The sequence below is a fragment of the Bufo bufo genome, chromosome 1 (assembly GCF_905171765.1).
Source record: "Bufo bufo chromosome 1, aBufBuf1.1, whole genome shotgun sequence".
Classification (NCBI taxonomy): Eukaryota; Metazoa; Chordata; class Amphibia; order Anura; family Bufonidae; genus Bufo; species Bufo bufo.
This window is the reverse complement of record NC_053389.1, coordinates 674363563-674379377: the sequence shown is the minus strand read 5'-3', so window position 1 is coordinate 674379377 and position 15815 is coordinate 674363563.

Genomic DNA, 15815 nt, shown 5'->3' with positions numbered 1-15815 from the left:
GACAGAATCCATGGATGGCAGGCTTTTGAGTGTCCTTGCAAAGAAAGGTGGCTATATTGGTCACTGATTTGTTTTTGTTTTGTTTTTGAATGTCAGAAATGTATATTTGTGAATGTTGAGATGTTATATTGGTTTCACTGGTAAAAATAAATAAATGAAATGGGTATATATTTGTTTTTTGTTAAGTTGCCTAATAATTATGCACAGTAATAGTCACCTGCACACACAGATATCTCCCTAAAATAGCTAAAACTAAAAACAAACTAAAAACTACTTCCAAAAATATTCAGCTTTGATATTGAGTTTTTTGGGTTCATTGAGAACATGGTTGTTGTTCAATAATAAAATTAATCCTCAAAAATACAACTTGCCTAATAATTCTGCACTCCCTGTATAAGCTTGAGTCACATAGCGCTGCACGTCACTCTGCTGTTACAAGTGTAGGGAGAGGATGCTGCAGGACTTGTGATTTCAGGGTGAGAGAATAGGAAAGAATCTAACTCAGCGATCTACAGACAAATAGTTGTGTGGGTGCAGGGCAGGGCCGTCTTTGCCGCAGGGCAAAAGGGGCAGCTGCCCCGGGCCCAGTTGCTCATGGGGGCCCTGGCGGCTGGCCCAACTCGCGACTCTGACTCAGTCTCTCTATAATCTAATATGCAGAAGCGCTGCAAGCGCAGCACAGACAGTCTACTCATCACCAGTCACCCACACAGATGTTACGTCTAGACAACTTGAACTTACAGCGCCCACCGCCGAAGGCGAAGCACTTCGGCCCCCCGCCCCCGTCACTCACGTCTCACGTGGTAAAAGGGGGTGTGAGTGTCTTGTGTGAGTCATCACCGTCCGCAGCCTGGTGAAGCGCCACGGCGGAGCAGGCACCAGCAGGGACTAAGTCCCCGCCTCCGGTCCAGAGGCTAAAGGGATTGGCTGGCGGTGGTGAGTGAGTCACACACAGCCTCACGTGATGTGACCACTTACCAGATAAGAAGTCCAGACCAGTCTCAAGTAGTCACTGACCTGCTGACCTGACCTAGTGACCTGACCTACCTAATAGTACAGACTACACTGCCGCGCCAGGAGGGGAGGACAAGACTGAGGAGGAGGTAAGCAAAAAGCAGTGGCACGCTGCGCATAGGCATTATATTTATATATATATATATATATATATATATATATTGACTTTATTTTATATTTGAAGAAACCGGTCAGGACTCAGGTCACCAGATCCGACCATTCATAAATTTGGTGGGGGATTATTATAGAGAGCCCCAGGCGACAAGGGCAGGGGTTGGGTTCTTCTCTCTGTCTGACTCTGCTGCTGAACTGTGGCCTGGGGCCATCACTTGCCACATTTACTAATCTTTGCTCAGGGGGGGGGGCCCTCATGGTGTGGACTGGACTGGTCATTTTCACTAAGGAATAGTTTAACCATTTATGTGCAAAAGAGAAGAAAAGAAGTCAGCTCCAATCAGATATCTGCACATAGACCAAGACTCTGGGTCTATGTGCAGATATCTGATTGGAGCTGACTTAGTGACCTCTTTTTTTCTTTTTTGCGCATAAACGGTTAAACTATATTCCTTAGAAAAAATGACAAGTCCACACCATGAGGGCCCCCCCTGAGAAAAGATTAGTAAATGTGGCAGGTGGTGGCCCCAGGCCACAGTTCAGCAGACAGAGAGAACTCCTTTGTCTCTCTTCTCTCTAATAATCCACCAGTAATTTAAATAACCCCATTAGTGGGGGATTATTATAGAGACGGGAGACAAAGGAGTTGGGTTCTCTCTGTCTGCTGAACTGGGGCCTGGGGCCGGCCGGCCACATTTACTAATCTTTGCTCAGGGGGGCCCTCATGGTGTGGACTGGACTGGTCATTTGCACTAAGGAATATAGTTTAACCGTTTATGTTCAAAAGCGAAAAAAAGAGGTCACTAAGTCAGCTCCAATCAGATATCTGCACATAGACCAAGACTCTGGGTCTATGTGCAGATATCTGATTGGAGCTGACTTAGTGACCTCTTTTTTTCTCTTTTGAACATAAACGGTTAAACTATATTCCTTAGAAAAAAAATGACCAGTCCACACCACACCATGAGGGCCCCCCTGAGCAAAGGGTGACACCAGCCATAGCAACGCCACTGCCTCTACCTGTAAGTCGCTGGAGTGCACAGCAGGCAGTGGAACTGTGAACTGTCTGAACTCTGAACGGCTGTACAGTCAGTAGTGGCATGTGACACATGTGGTAATAATAATGTGTCTGGTAAAGACCTTTGTCATGTCATGTGTGATGTGCATCCCAATTATGCCATACATATGTGTGCAGATACTGGTCCTGTACTCCTGTGAGGCTGCAAGGCAGGGGTGTGGTGTGGACCAATCATGAGACTGCATTGTGCTTAGGCCTCATGCACACGGCCGTTGTTTGGGTCCGCATCTGTTGCTCCGTTCCATGGCCCCACCAAAAAAATAGAACATGTTCTATTCTTGTCCGTTTTGTGGACAAGAATAGGCATGTCTACAATGGGCCGCCCGTTCCGTTACGCAAATTGTGGAAGGCACACGTGCGGCTTATGTTTTTTGCGGACCGCAAAAAACGGCACAGTCGTGTGCATGAGGCCTTACGGTCCCTAAATAAATAATACTGCTTCTCAATGTGCACATATAACCAATAACCCCATACAGTGTTCACCTAATAATAATATAACACCAACATTACATAATACTGCCACATAGTAGGTACATGCAGCACGCTACTATGTAATACCCACATATTACTGTCTCCATACTGTGTTAAAATGCTATATACTGGCCACCATCATGCCTATTGATCTAGACTAGGGAATGGGTAGGTTTATGATGTTTCCCAGCTACAGGCGTTTATAACCAATCCTCAGGACAGCCAGCAGCGGTGGCCGTGCTTGCACACTATAGGAAAAGGTGTTGGCCTATGCCACTTCCAGCCTTTCCCTATAGTGTGTAAGCACGGCACAGCCACCGCTGCTGGATTGCAGAGTGGTCAAAACCACGGATACGTGCTGTGTATAATGTGATGGAAAGGAAGCAATATGGAGAATCAGAATACATTAGTAAGGGTCTTGTATTAACTTTCTCTACATGATAAATGCCAATTGCTGAACCCCCTTTAACCCCTTTAGGTGTGCTACACTTAATGGGGTTAGGCATAAATGTCTTGGTGTGTGTGCTATATATGATGTATGTATTAGTGGTTCATGTGCAGTATGACAGTGACATACTGTATGTATCAGTGTGCATGCAGGACTTTCGTCTCCGCTCAAAAATCATGTTCTGAGCAGACACCTAACAGACCCCATTATAGTCTATGGTGTCTTTAGGCTCCGTTACGCTCAGTTAGGTCTCAGTTATCTGCAGAATCCGTCCTTTCCATTCTCCTGCTCCTCAACGGAGCCGGAGAACGGAAAGGAGAAACGGTGATGTTAAAGGAGCCTTATTTGGGAACCAGTTCTTGTTTACGTTATTAAAGTTTACTACTCTACGAAGTGTGTGGATTATTATTATTTTTTGTGTGTGTGTTGTGGTGGAGGGCGTGATTGCCTGCTAAGGTGTGGGAAGGCGGGATCCAGGGGGCCCAAGGAAATCCTTGCCCAGGGTCCAATCAATATTAAAGACGGCCCTGGTGCAGGGCACTATCGTTTTACCCTGCCTTGAGCTCATTGACCAAAAAATACAAACTTTTAGAATTCTGTTAGTTCGGTGGGTGGCGGCGGCGGCCATTTTATGCATGCTCAGTGCACCAGCACTGCATCTGAGCTTTTGGGAAATTGCAAATCACCATTTTTTTGGGGCAAACTACAACATCTGGATTGGTCAGTGTGCAATTTAAGGTAGAAATACACCCATCATTTTCTGGGGTTTAAAAAACACACGATTTTTTTTCAAAAAACAGCATTTTCCAGATCTGCAAGTGTTAAATTCAAGTTTAATATATACAGCTTTCATATTCTGTTGGCAAAAAAAGACTTTTTTGGCAATCTACAACATCTGTATTAGTCAGTGTGCAATTTAAGGTAGAAATACACCGATCATTTTCTGGGGTTTTAAAAACACAGTTGGCACCTGCAGCCGATGTCCATCAGTCTTTCACCTCACCCCCTTGCAAATCAGCCAAGCAGTCTGAGCCCCAAGTCATGCAGCGGTCTCTTCTGCTTTTTGATGACTCTGTTAGCAGGGTGTCACGACCGCTAGCCCAGCAGCAGTCGTGTCGCACCAGACGGAGGGGAAGGGGGACCCTTATCTACGGATGGGAAATAGAATGGCCACCCCTGACTAACCCTAAGCTGGCACCTGTCTGCCCTGATACCCTAGACGGGGTGTGAACCCGTGCGGCGAGCAGGAAGCCTAAACCCTCAGTCGCCCTAACAAAACTGGACTGGGGAAAGGCCGATGGGAGCGCTAGTCACCATCACTCACGTCTAGGAAAACAACAGGGGAAGACAGCAACAAACAAACAACAGCAGAGATAGACTTATCCAGTCACGAGCAGAGAAGGCGATCCCAAACATGACAGTCCACGCCGGACAAGAGCTCCACAGCAACACCATCAAACGATCTCCTTCCAAGGTCAGAGTAGCACTGGAAGTAAGGACTATATCTGGCAATGACTGCAAGTGAAACTGAAACTAATATAGTAGCTGGGAGTGGCAGACAGGACTCACCTGAGAAGGATGCCTACAAACTCCCAGTCAGGACAAAAAGGTTCACAAGGCAAAACCCAGATGACATACCCTGAACCACGGAGCAAACTCACGAGCTATCGCGAGTAGCAAGTCGCTGCGACCTTCTCCTCCTAGACCTGTCTGGATCAGTCACAGTCGTGACACAGGGTTTCCCAGGGCCATCCACCTAGCCCTGCCCCAGAAGTGGAATAGATTGAGTGCACCGATGCCCAACCACTTATTTTTCAAGATGAGTACATGGAAGGACCATCGCAGCATGTCTCGGATGATGACGAAACACAGGTGCCAACTGCTGGGGCTTTCGAAAGTGTGCAGACCGACAAGGAAGTCAGGGGTGAAGACTGGGTGGAAGATCATGTGGAGGACGATGAGGTCCTCGACCCCACATGGAATCAAGGTCATGCGAGTGACCGATGTAGTTCGGAGGAAGAGGCGGTGGTCGCACAGAGCCACCAGCACAGCAGAAGAGGGAGCAGGGTGCAAAAGCGGAGCGGCCGTCCTCTAGACAGTACGCCTCCTACTACCCACCACAGCAAGGGACCGAGCACACCAAAGCCAGCTCCAAGGAGTTCCCTGGCGTGGCAGTTCTTCAGACAATGTGCTGACAACAAGACACGAGTGGTTTGCACGCTGTGCAATCAGAGCCTGAAGCGAGGCATAAACGTTCTCAACCTGAGCACAACCTACATGACCAGGCATTTAAGTGCAAAGCACGAGCTGCAGTGGAGTAGACACATCAAAAACCAAGAAAGGTCTCTGTCTCCTCCTGCTTCCTCTTCTGCTGCAGTCGCGGCCTCTTCATCCACCTCTGTAGTGACAGTGCCCCCTGGCACCCCACAAACAGAGGGTCTGCCAGCAACACCAACACCTGGGTCACCAAGCATCTCCACAATGTCACACGGAAGCGTTCAGCTCTCCATATCCCAAACGCTGGAGAGAAAGAGGAAGTACCCCCCTACCCACCCGCGATTCCTAGCCCTGAAAGCCGGCATTTCTAAATTACTTGCCTTTGAAATGCTGTCATTCCGTCTGGTGGAGACGGATAGTTTTAAAGGCCTTATGGCGGTGGCTGTCCCACAGTACGTCGTGCCCAGCCGCCACTACTTTTCAAGGTGAGCCATCCCTTCCCTTCACAACCAAGTAGGGGACAAAATCAGGTGTGCACTGTGCAACGCCATCTGTGGCTAGGTGCACCTTACTACGGATACGTGGACCAGTAAGCACGGTCAGGGCCGTTATATCTCCATAACAGCACACTGGGTAAATGCAGTGGCGGCTAGGCCTGAGGCGGATAGTATTTTGGCGCATGTCCTTCCAACCCCGAGGATTGCAGGGCGCTTGAGTTTGCCTACTGTTGCTTCCTCCTCCTACTCTGCTTCCTCATCCTCTACCAGCTCCTCATCCGGTCAGCGTAACACCTTCACCACCAACTTCAGCACAGCCAGGGGTAAACGACAGCAGGCAGTTTTAAAACGTACCTTTTTGGAGGACAAACCCCACACCGCGCAGGAGCTGTGGATGGGCCTTGAACAACAGACCGATGAGTGGTTTGTGCCAGTCAGCCTCAAGCCCGGCCTGGTGGTGTGCGATAATGGGCGAAATCTCGTAGCAGCTCTGGGACTAGCCGGTTTGACGCACATCCCTTGCCTGGCGCATGTGCTGAAATTGGTGGTGCAGAGATTCCTTAAAAATTACCCCATGTCAGAGCTGCTGCATAAAGTGCGGGCCGTCTGTGTGCGCTTTCGGCGTTCTCACCCTGCTGCTGCTCGCCTGTCAGCGCTGCAGTGTAACTTTGGACTTCAAGCTCACCGCCTCATATGCGACGTGCCCACAAGGTGGAACTCCACCTTGCACATGCTGGGCAGACTGTGCGAGCAGCAGCAGTCGATAGTGGAGTTTCAGCTGCAGCACGCACGAGTGAGTCGCTCGGCGGAACAGCACCACTTCACCACCTATGACTGGGCCTCCATGCGAGACCTGTGTTCCTTGTTGCGCTGTTTCGAGTACTCCAATAACATGGCCAGTGCCGATAACGCTGTTCTCAGCGTTACTATCCCACTTCTTTGCCTCCTTGAAAAAATGCTCCTGGCGATGATGGAAGAGGATGTGGCACAGGAGGAGGAGGAGGAAGAGGGATCATTTCGTAGGGTTTCCGGCCAGTCATTCCCAAGTGGCTCAGAGGGTGGGTTCCTGCACCCATAAACCCAAGGTACACAATTGTCCAGCCAGGGCACAGTTATGGAGGATGAGGAGGTGGAGGATGAGGAGGAGGAGATGCAGGAGGAGGAACCATGTTCACAGCAGGGTGGCACCCAGACCAGCTCATGGCCATCACTGGTGCGTGGATGGGGGGATACAGAGGACACAGACGATTCACCTCCCACAGAGGACAGCTTTTCATTGCCTCTGGGCAGCCTGGCACACGAGTGATTACATGCTGCAGTGTCTCCGCAACGACCGCCGAGTTGCCCACATTCTAACTTGTGCTGACTACTGAGTGGCCACGCTGCTGGGTCCCCGTTACAAGGACAACGTACCGTCCTTAATTCCGTCACTGGAGCGTGATCGCAAGATGCGCGAGTACAAGCGCACGCTGGTAGATGCGCTGCTGATGGCATTCCCACCTGACAGCGGGGGCACAGTGGAAGCACAAGGCGAAGGCAGAGGACGAGGAAGAGGTCGCCAACGCAGCTGGGTCACCGCCAGCACCTCAGAAGGCAGGGTTAGCATGGCCAAAATGTGGAGAAGCTATGTCAGCACGCCACAACAACCAGCACCACCAGCTGATATGTAACGTCTTAGTGGGAGGCAGCATTTCACCAACATGGTGGAGCAGTATGTGTGCACACGCCTACAAGTACTGAATGACGGGTCTGCCCCCTTCAACTTCTGGGTCTCCAAATTGGGCACATGGCCTGATCTTGCCCTTTATGCCTTGGAGGTGCTGGCCTGCCCTGCAGCCAGTGTATTCTCTGAACGAGTATTTAGCACAGCAGGGGGCGTCATTACAGACAAACGCAGCCGCCTGTACACAGCCAACGTGGACAAGCTCACGTTCATTAAAATAAACCAGGCTTGGATCACACAAGACTTGTCTGTACCTTGTGCAGAATAGACATTTATACCACCATCAAACATCCATTCTTGTACTCAAGTCAAGTGCAATGATTCTTTGTTTTCTATTTTTTTATTTGTCCCAATATTTTGGGGGCTACCTATCCCAATAAAAAAATAAAAAAAATATTGTTGGCTTCCTCCTCCATTGCTGCCTCCACTTACAACACCACATTCACCGCCTCCTCAATCTCAGACTCCATATTCACCTCCTCCTCTGAGTTGCAGGTTAATAATTTGTAATTTTTAGTTATTTTATTTTAAGTTATTTCCATATCCACATTTGTTTGCAGAGCAGTTGCCATGCTCTTAAAGCACATTTTACTGCCTTTTACATCCCTCTAGCCATTTCAAAGACCATTTTAGAGCCATTTTAATGCAAAAAAGAGCTAATTTTAGTGCCCTAAATTGAAAAAAAATCTTATTTTAAATTGTCGGGTGACATTTAACAATTTTTGGCGTATATAAACCCCTGCTGTGCCTGGGTGACAGGGGCCTAAATCTCTCAAAATCCTCTGTTCTATTGCTGAGTGACATGAAGCTAGTTTTGCAGTGAATGAACCCCTGCTGTGCCTGGGTGACAGGGGCCTAAATCTCTCAAAATCCTCTGTTCTATTGCTGGGTGACAAGAACCCACTTTTGCCGTGAATGAACCCCTGCTGTGCCTGGGTGACAGGGGCCTAAATCTCTCAAAATCCTCTGTTCTATTGCTGGGTGACATGAAGCTAGTTTTGTCGTGAATGAACCCCTACTGTGCCTGGGTGACAGGGGCCTAAATCTCTCAAAATCGTCTGTTCTATTGCTGGGTGACATGAACCCCCTTTTTCCGTGAATGAACTCCTGCTGTGCCTGGGTGACAGGGGCCTAAATCTCTCAAAATCCTCTGTTCTATTGCTGGGTGACAAGAACCCACTTTTGCAGTGAATGAACCCCTGCTGTGCCTGGATGACTGGGGCCTAAATCTCTCAAAATCCTCTGTTCTATTGCTGGGTGACAAGAACCCACTTTTGCAGTTAATGAACACCTGCTGTGCCTGGGTGACAGGGGCCTAAATCTCTCAAAATCCTCAGTTCTATTGCTGGGTGACATGAACCCCTTTTTGCCGTGAATGAACCCCTACTGTGCCTGGGTGACAGGGGCCTAAATCTCTCAAAATCCTCTGTTCTATTGCTGGGTGACAAGAACCCACTTTTGCCGTGAATGAACCCCTGCTGTGCCTGGGTGACAGGGGCCTAAATCTCTCAAAATCCTCTGTTCTATTGCTGGGTGACATGAAGCTAGTTTTGCCGTGAATGAACCCCTGCTGTGCCTGGGTTACAGGGGCCAAAATCTTTCAAAATACTCTGTTCTATTGCTGGGTGACATGAAGCTAGTTTTGCCGTGAATGAATCCCTGCTGTGCCTGGGTGACAGGGGCCTAAATCTCTCAAAATCCTCTGTTCTATTGCTGGGTGACAAGAACCCACTTTTGCAGTGAATGAACCCCTGCTGTGCCTGGGTGACAGGCGCCTAAATCTCTCAAAATCCTCTGTTCTATTGCTGGGTGACATGAAGCTAGTTTTGCCGTGAATGAATCCCTGCTGTGCCTGGGAGACAGGGGCCTAAATCTCTCAAAATCCTCTGTTCTATTGCTGGGTGACAAGAACCCCCTTTTTCCGTGAATGAACCCCTGCTGAGCCTGGGTGACAGGGGCCTAAATCTCTCAAAATCCTCTGTTCTATTGCTGGGTAACATGAAGCTAGTTTTGCCGTGAATAAACCCCTGCTGTGCCTGGGAGACAGGGGCCTAAATCTCTCAAAATCCTCTGTTCTATTGCTGGGTGACATGAAGCCAGTTTTGCCGTAAAAGAATCCCTGCTGTGCCTGGGTGACATGGGCCTAAATCTCTCAAAATCCTCTGTTCTATTGCTGGGTGACATGAACCCCTTTTTGCCGTGAATGAACCCCTGCTGTGCCTGGGTGACAGGGGCCTAAATCTCTCAAAATCCTCTGTTCTGTTGCTGGGTGACAAGAACCCACTTTTGCCGTGAATGAACCCCTGCTGTGCCTGGGTGACAGGGGCCTAAATCTTTCAAAATACTCTCTTCTATTGCTGGGTGACAAGATCTCACTTTTGCCGTGAATGAACCCCTGCTCTGCATTGCTGACAGGGAACTTAATTTAGTGAAAACATCTGTTACTGATCGGAAGATGCGCGACTACAAGCGCACACTGCTGATTGCAGTCCCACCTGACAGCGGGGGCACAGTGGAAGCACAAAGCGAAGGCAGAGGAGGAGGAAGAGGTCGCCAACGCAGCTGGGGCACTGCCCAGTACCTGAGAAGGCAGGGTTAGCATGGCCAAAATGTGGAAAAGCTTTGTCAGCCTTGGAGGTGCTGATCTGCCCTGCAGCCAGTGTATAGTGTGAACGTGTGTTTAGCACGGCAGAGAGCATTATCACAGGCCGCAGCCAATGTGGATAAGCTTACGTTTATTAAAATGAACCAGGCATGGATCCCACCACAGGACTTGTCCGTACCTTGTGCAGAATAGACATTTATACCAGCCTCAACCATCCATTCTTGTACTCAAGTGCACTTATTCTTTGTTTTATGTCCCAATATTTTGGGGGATACCCCAATTTAAAAATAAAAAATAACACAAATCAGTGTTGGCTACCTATTCCTCCTTCACCGCTGCTTCCACCTACACCGCCACGTCAACCTACACCGCCACATCCACCCATCCACCGCCTCCTCAACCTTCTACTCCTAGATCCAGATTGTTATTTTACATTTTTACATTTTATTTTATGTTATTTTAAGTCATTTCCCTATCCACATTTGTTTGCAGAACAGTTGCCATGCTCTTAAGCACATTTTGATGCCTTTTGCAGCCCTCTAGCCCTTTCCAGGACTATTTTAGAGCCATTTTAGTGCCCAAAAGTTCGGGTCCCCATTGACTTTTTTTTAAGTTCGGCCGAACTCGTCGAACCCGAACATCCAGGTGTCCGCTCAACTCTATACCCACATATTCCTCCCACTGCATGTATGATGGCAATAATGTCAAAGCTCCTGGAGTCATTGTTACTTGCCTCCCGTTGCCCTGCTTACCTGGACTTTACATTACAGAGACCATGCTATAGATAGCATCAATAAAGTAAAAGCATCAGAGGGAAAGTGCAATGAGCCGTACCGTGGGTGCAGTTACACGGACACCAATTATGCAGTGGGTCAGGATATGTGTATAATAGTCTATGGTTTTTTGTTCGTGACGCCAATTGCAGCGTGCACAGGGTACTAATACAGGGCCCTTTTAAGGTGTTGCAACTCACGTACCAGGTTAGGATTGCCAGAGTGGTATAATGTCTCTGTGTAGTAGTAGTAGGTATAGTGTCAACGGTGTCTCCTACCTTGGTACGGCTGGACTCCTGGATCCTGGTTCACTTGCAATAAAATGAGTGTTGCTACTAGGAGTAATTGAGGAACTTGGTAACAATGTATGAGATCCAGACTTGGAATATAATTCAAACTGGTCTTTACTTGATGTAGCATTAATCCACACGAGATACAGCAATAGTCCTTGGTCCCAGCAGGTATTGCCAATATGTGGCAGGAATTACTATCTTCTGCTCTGTCTATCTTCTGCTGTGTTGGGGACTGACTAGCTGAGGAGGAATTTGGCTTCTCCTGGTCTCTGGATGGTACTCACAGTTGTGCTCACAGGGTTTGGTTCTTCCTGGAGTTCTGGAGGTGGCTGCTTGCTTTCTACCAGCTGAGGCTGAAGGCTCAGGCTGGGAATGAAGACCTTTGGTCTCAACCGAGACAAGATCCTGGCTTGGGATCCCCATTTTGGGAGCTCCTACTTGCACAGCCTTCCCCTTGCAGGGAGAGCTGGAACACACTGGATCTAACTGTTTTTTCCCTCCCTTGCTGCAGGGTGTGGGAAACTCCACTTCCCTTAAGCAGGGGGGGTGGGGGGGGGGGCAGAACAGAACTGGAATGTTCCATTCTGAATGGCCATAACATTAACTATTCCTACCAACGATGCCGCTACCTGCTGGTAGACCTGAAACATTACAAAGAAAATATCACATTTAAAATGGTTTCATCTGCTCAGTTGTGAATGACATGAGGGAAATCACATCAAATGACCGTGTTGATGCCCTAAGCAGATGGTAGCGGGGTAAAAGCGTTAGTAACCCCACTCTGGGGTGTTACAAAAGCAGCACATGTTACAATAGCAGATACACTATTAAAATGAATGCTTACTGATTTCATGTAATGCAGGGCTTTTTTCTCTCTGGTTAGCTATATGTGAGAGAATACACACTGCTCTGGGGTAGTGGGGGAGGTTATCTGCATTCTGATTGGTCTTGTCTGTCTCTGGTTAGCTGGATGTGAGAGGATACACATTGCTGTGGGGTAGAGGGGGAAGTTATCTGCGTTCAGATTGGTCTTGTCTGTCTATGGTTAGCTACAGTATATGTGAGAGGATACACACTGCTCTGGGGTAGTGGGGGAAGTTATCTGCATTCTGATTGGTCTTGTCTGTCTCTGGTTAGCTGTATGTGAGAGGATACACACTGCTCTGGGGTAGGGGGGGAGGTTATCTGCATTCTGATTGGTCTTGTCTGTCTCTGGTTAGGTGGATGTGAGAGGATACACACTGCTCTGGGGTAGTGGGGGAAGTAATCTGCATTCTGATTGGTCCTGCTATTTGAGGAGAGCAAGGGTTTATGGGATGTGAGGGAAATACAGGATGGCCTCAAGGACAGGGCAAAGATCACCACAGGAAGTGCAGCAGAGGCCATCTTAGGAAGATGCTGAAATAGAGGCACAGAGAATTAGGGTTGCTAAGGGCTTAATACAGACATCAGAAAGGTAAAAGTAACTGAAAAATAACGCTTCATGAATATCTTCCCTTCAGCATCACATAAGTTAGGAATTTAATTTTTGGTAGTGAAATGGCAGTTACACTTTAGGGTCCATTCACACGTCCGTAGTGTATTGCGGATCCACAATAGACCCGCCCGGCACCCCCATAGAACTGCCTATTCTTGTCTGCTATTGCGGACAAGAATAGGACATGTTCCATTTTTTTCCGGAGCCGCAGACCAGAAGATCGGGGGCGCGCTCCGGAAATGCGGATGCGGACAGCACACTGTGTGCTGTCCGCATCCATTCCTGCCCCATAGAGAATGAATGGGTCCGCACCCATTCCGGATAATCGCGTAATGGGTGCGGAAACCTTCTACGGACGTCTGAATGGAGCCTTAAAGTGTGTCTGTGGAAATTTAGGCTCAGTCACAGTTTGACATTATCCAATTAAGGCTGGCAGTGACAGACTGTGCAGGGACACACCTCTTTCGCAAGTGCGAGTAAAAACACCCAGTTGGAATTTTGTTCACAATTTAATTGTAGGAATAATAGAGGAATGGCATAACATAATATTATAAGAAAAAATGCTCCAGAACTGTTATTTCAAGGGGAATGCAAGTATGTAGTTACTAAAACAGACAAGTCATGAGAGGTGACAGGTCCACTGTAAACATAATGCATTTGTTGGACATATGTAGATCACACTCCATCCTGGTCATGTCTGCCCACATTACTGGCACATTATTACTAGGGCGGGGCAATCCTTTCGGGGTGAGCCCGGGGGGTCGTCCCCGGGGGCATTGGCAACAGCGTCAGTGAAAGGGTTATGTTTCCTCTTTAATGAGGGGAGCTGCAGATTCGGGGCTAAGTGCAAATTCAAGCACGAATGCTCAGTGTGTGGGGGGTCGCATGGGGCTAGCCGTTGCTTTAGAGGGGGAAGACAGAGGGGGGGGTGATGGTGTTGGAAAAGGGTCGGACACCGGTGCGGTCGGAAGGGATGCAGGAATTTCTAGATAGGTACCCGGACCGGGCGGCAGCCAGTTTATTGGGAGATGGTTTTAGATTTGGTTTTCGCATCCCGGCGGAGGTAACGGCGGTGCCTGTGGTTCATAAGAATCTTAGGTCTGCGCTTGATCATGCAGAGGTGGGGACCGAGAAATTAAATAGGGAGGTTGAGTTGGGGCGGATGGCTGGCCCGTTCAGTGCGCTACCGCTTCCGAACCTTAGAGTGTCTCCTTTGGGGGTGGTGCTCAAGAAAGAGCCGAACAAGTTTCGGCTCATTCATCATTTGTCTTACCCGAAAGGGGCGTCGGTCAATGATGGTATAGATCCTGAACTGTGTTCGGTGGTGTATACGTCATTTGATGCGGCTGTTAGGTGGATAAGACGGTGTGGGCAGGGGGCGTTGTTGGCGAAAGTTGATGTCGAAGCGGCTTGTCGGCTGCTTCCGGTTCATGTGGAGAGCATGGGTTTGTTGGGATGTTGTTGGGGGGGGGGGGGGAGTATTTTGTGGATAGGTGTTTACCTATGTGGTGCTCTCTCTCTTGTGCGTATTTTGAGACTCATTTTTGGAGTGGGTGGTGGTGGATGTTTTGGGTTGTTCATCGGTTATTCATTATTTAGATTACTTTTTGTGTTTGGAGCCTGCGAATTCTCGGGTCTGTTCTTTGTTGTTACACACGGTACAGTCGGTTTTTGCGTGTTTTGGTGTGTCGTTAGCGAAAGAGAAGACGGTGGGTCCAGTTACAGAATTGTGTTTCCTGGGGATTGTTATAGACACAGAGAGGATGGAGTGTAGGCTTCCAGATGACAAGTTGCTGAATTTGAGGCAGGAAATTGATCAGGCCATAGTGAGGGAAAAGATTAGGTTGAGGGAGCTACAGTCGTTGTTAGGGAAGCTTAATTTTGCATGTCAGATTATGCCGATGGGCAGGATTTTCTGTAGAAGGCTGGCTGCTGCTACATCGGGTGTGTCTGCGCCTTATCACTTTATTAGGTTGCGGAAAGAGTTAAAAGGTGACTTAAGGGTTTGGGCGGAATTTTTGGGGCAGTATAATGGGAGGACGTTGGTTATGGGGGAGGTTTGTGATGTTGCAGATTTTGAGTTGTATATGGACGCGTCGGGGGGGGGGGGGTGGTTTTTTGGCGCTTATTGTCAAGGGCAATGGTGTGCGGGCGTGTGGCCGGAGTCGTGGGTGGAGCGCGGTTGGGTGACGAATATTGCATTGTTAGAGTTGTTTCCTATTGGCATGGCGGTGGTGTTGTGGGGGAATAGGTTTGAGAATAGGAAGGTGCGTTTTAATTGTGATAATTTGGGGGTTGTTCAGGCTATTAACAGTTTATCAGCATCCTCCCCTCCGGTGGTTAGGCTTTTACAGTTTTTGGTGCTACGGTGCTTGTCAATTAATGTTTGGCTGGTGGCAAAGCATGTTGCTGGAGTGACTAATTCTGTGGCGGACTATCTTTCTCGTTCACAGTGGGATCGGTTCCGGCTTCTAGCGCCAGAAGCGGAGTTGAAGGGTCTGGAGTGTCCGTCTGTAATGACCGACGTCACGCACAGGGAGGAAAACAGGGAAAGCCCTGCCCAAGGGAGAGGGAAAGGTGGTGACCCCTAACTCACCTTGCGGCTGGCACCTGACTGCCCTGACGTCCCTAGACGGGTTCCTCACCCGTGCGGCGATCACGTGCCTAAACCCTGGCTTTCCCTAATATGAGCCCTGGATAGTGAACAGGCCGGTGGGATCGCTAGTCCACACCACTAACACTAAGAGGGAAACACCAGGGAGAGGACAGACAAAACATACAAACACATACACCCAGGTGGGCGACCACAATAAACCAAAAAGGTCCAACAGGGATCCGGAGGGTAGCGTTCTGGACCAACTACCAGCAAACGCAGCAACACAGCTCCAGAAGGTCAGAATAGATGTCCAGGCAGGAAGCTCTATCTCTGGCAACCAGAGAAGTGTGAGAGAGGAATATAAGGAGGTCTGGGAGTGTTGGACAAGGAACAGCTGAGGAGAAGGAGCTACGGATCCCTGAGTGAGCCAAAAGGGTTTGCTAAGCAAACCCAGAAAGCTACCATAAGGAAAACAGCCCTATCTTAAATAGAGCGTGCAGCCAACCGCT